Raw genomic sequence first — 3,508 nt, forward strand, 5'->3', positions numbered from 1 at the left:
CGTTTGGAATAAAAAAATTTTGTTATGGCTCAAGAAAATAGAAAAGTTATAATAGACACGGGAATATGCATATAAGACTTAAAATTTCATAAATATGCTTTATTGAATTTGAAAAGAAACGTTACAAGGAAAAGAAATAAAAGAAAAATAATACTAAAGCGATTAATACGACTCCCCCAAACTTAAATGATGCAGTGTCCTCAATGCATAGGAACTACTCCTCGTTGTTGCGGTTGCGAGAACTGCTTGCGCCTCTTGTGCGAACACGTCGAGTCTATTAGTAGGAGAGCCATTTGCACGAAGGTGGAGATCATTCAATTGTGTAGCAATTTCTGTGTAGTGGCCTTCGGTCCTAATAGCGTAGTCACTGTGCTCTTGTTGCATTTCTCGAATTAGCCTTAATGTTTCGTCTTGACTTGTCTGCATAGCTTGAAAAAGTTGGTCTTGGCGTTGAATTGCAGCATACATGGCATCGAGAGTAATTGGCGAAGGATTATTTTAAGGAGGTTGGTTGAAATCAGCATCTCCTTGGTTGAACTCATGTTCCATTTCATCCACCGGCTCATTAGGATGTTCAGGTTGGTTTTCTTGAGGATCTTCATTAATAAGCCTCCAACGCTGAATATAACGGATGTTGATTTGCCCGGGGCATGGCAGGATGACATTTGGAAATAGAACTTTGTTGACGACCAGAGTGTAACGGCCCTCATGACGGGGTGACACCATGTGAGAGTCACGGCAGTAAGTGAGATCGAGGGACTGAGCAGGCATCATGTGATGGGAAAGGGAGATGAGGTCGTCAGCGAGGCCTAAGGCATATGCCAATGTGGTAATAATGCCGCCAAAACAGAATGGGTTTATAGCGGGAGCGTTGATGCATCCTTGGATGTGTTGGAGCATAAATGGTGCGGCATTGATGCGGATATTATTTAGCGCACAAAAAAGGAAAAATAACTCATTTTGGTTTACCTTGTGGTTGTTGGATCTTGCAAAAATAGTGTTACCCAAAACACGTTGAAAATAACGTATAGCGGGATTTTGAATGTGAGAAGCGTGAAGATTCCTCCAACCGGTAGCATTTTTGCCAGTCAGATTAAACCATAATTCAAAAGCGAGTTGCTCCCAAGGTCGGCCATGGAGTTCTTTGAAAATGGTGCGATGAGCATTCGGTGCATTAGAAAAATGCAAGTACGTAGCAACTTCTTCTTGATCTAAATTATATTCACGGTTAAACATCCGAAATTGGATGTTACCGGTTAAGAGTGGTTGATCAGAAGGAGTGTCGTAGTTGAAAGAGCTTAAGAACTCTAAGACGAGCGGCTCATAAGTGGGTACGGGTTCGGTACAGAGGTGGTGTAGGCTAGATTTTGTGAGTAAACGGGTGACACCATCTATTAGACCCAAAGTTTCTAGACACTCAGTGTTCACTGTTCACGAATTTCGTGGGGACAACTGAACGTTCATAGAAAGCAAGATATTTGGTTCGTTGAGCATCGTTGTTTTCCTCTCGAAAAATAATTTGTGAAAGGTCGGGAGGTGGTCTCTCAGGGCGCACACTTCGGATGATTGAACGCGAAGGCATAGTGTGTTTGGGAGAAAAGAGTGTGGAGAATAGAAGAGTAGAAAATGGTTTGGAGGTTGTGAAGATAAAGAATGGTGGTGGTATGAATTTATAGTGAGGTTTGGAAGTGGTGGATTAAAGATAGAATTAAAAGGGATTTATGGTGGTGTTTGAAGTTTGAATGGATGGAAGGATGGGAAATGATGTAGAGTTATGGAGGTGATGATGGAGGGATGAATGTGGGTTATGGTGTTTAAATGGAAGAAATAATGGGGAAGAGAAAGAATATTGAATGATGAATTTTGAAATTCAAAATTCAAAATTCAAAATGGGAGTTATGGTGGTCTGCGTGGTCAAGGGGACATAGCAGCTGCCACACACCCTTGGGAGACGCGCGTCTCAGGTGTGCAGACTGCCGGGGGACAGAGTATGGAGACGGACGTCTCCTGTCCTATGCATGCAGATAGGTGGTCCCACAGAGGTGGAGACGGACATCTCCTAGCCTAGGGAAAATGCCTGTCTTGCATGCACTTTGGTGGTCACGTTCTGACAGGTACAATAAAACATGATGAACAGTACAGAACAGTGACATGGTTTATTACTATAAACAGCAAAATGTTAGTGACCAGACTGAGTATATTATATGCATTCATGAATATATAGCAGTCAATAGCAGAATAGATAAAACACAGTAGCAATGATGAATAGAATATTGCATTTCGAATTAAAACTAGGTACTGAGTGTTAATAGCAGCAGAATGTAAAATGCATAAAAGTAAACTCTAAACTAGAAATAAGAAATAACTAAAACTAAAAATAAAAATCTAATATTCTAAAAGTCAACATCTAGCCACTTCTGTTGTTTTGCACATTAGAATAAATGTGCTTGAAGACTTTGTCGAATTGAGCATTAACGGTGTCGATGAAATTGAAGAAGTGCATTTGTAGAGTGTGTATCTCGTCGCGCATATGCTGGACTTCATGTTGTAGTGCATCTATAGCTTGGCCATGTGTGATCGGATGATAAGCATGCTCAATCCTCGGAGGAGCATTTCTCAGGGCCACTGATTCAGCGGATGCAGCAGGATGTTGTTGTTCAGGCTCGACATCGGTCATATCTTCAGATTGATCTTCTTATGAACTAGTAGGAGTCTCAGGCTCATACTCAGGAACGGGTTCATCTTCAGGCATAGGCTCATATTCGGGCACAGGTTCATCCTCGGGCATAGGTTCATACTCAGGCACGGGCTCGCCCTCGGGAGGATTCATGTCATAGTATCTGGGAGGAGTGTCAGGTTCAGATTCCGATTCTGATACATGCATGTCATCATCAAAATGTTCATAGGCTTGTGGGGTTTCAGGAGATGACTCTCTATCAGGAATCTGACCAAAGTAAAGCCAATTAGCAGGGTTGTGCACACTCGTCCTCGGATTCGGTAAGGTGAACTGATCCAGTACTTTGTTATCAATAAGTAGCTCAAACTGATCAGGACCAAGGTTTCCAATGATACCTCGATTAAAGCAGAACTGAATGTCCATAGCGATAGGGAGACCAGTCGGTGTCAATCCAAGCAGTGGTTGTCTCAGTCCTATATCATTTGCAATCATAGTGACGAATCCGCCGATCATAATAGGTGAAACTTCGTCTTGCATGATGCGCTCGAAGTTTGCTAGCATAAATGTAATAGCATTGACCGGACGATTCTGAGAAGTGCAGAACATGATGAACAGTTCTTCTCTGGAAACTTCAGTGACTTTCTCAGGTTTACCGAAAATGTAGTGAGCAATAATCTTATGCAGGTATCTGAAAGCAGGGTTATGAATGTTCTCTGAGTGAAACTCATGCTCTTCAGGATTATCGGTTCCAGTAATCTTACCCCATAAATTTTCCAACTCTCGGTAAGCAAATAGTTCCTCTTGAACTGTGGTGAATGCATCCGCTCCGTT

The sequence above is a fragment of the Vicia villosa genome, linkage group LG2, assembly GCF_029867415.1.
Source record: "Vicia villosa cultivar HV-30 ecotype Madison, WI linkage group LG2, Vvil1.0, whole genome shotgun sequence".
In the NCBI taxonomy this organism is placed as follows: Eukaryota; Viridiplantae; Streptophyta; class Magnoliopsida; order Fabales; family Fabaceae; genus Vicia; species Vicia villosa.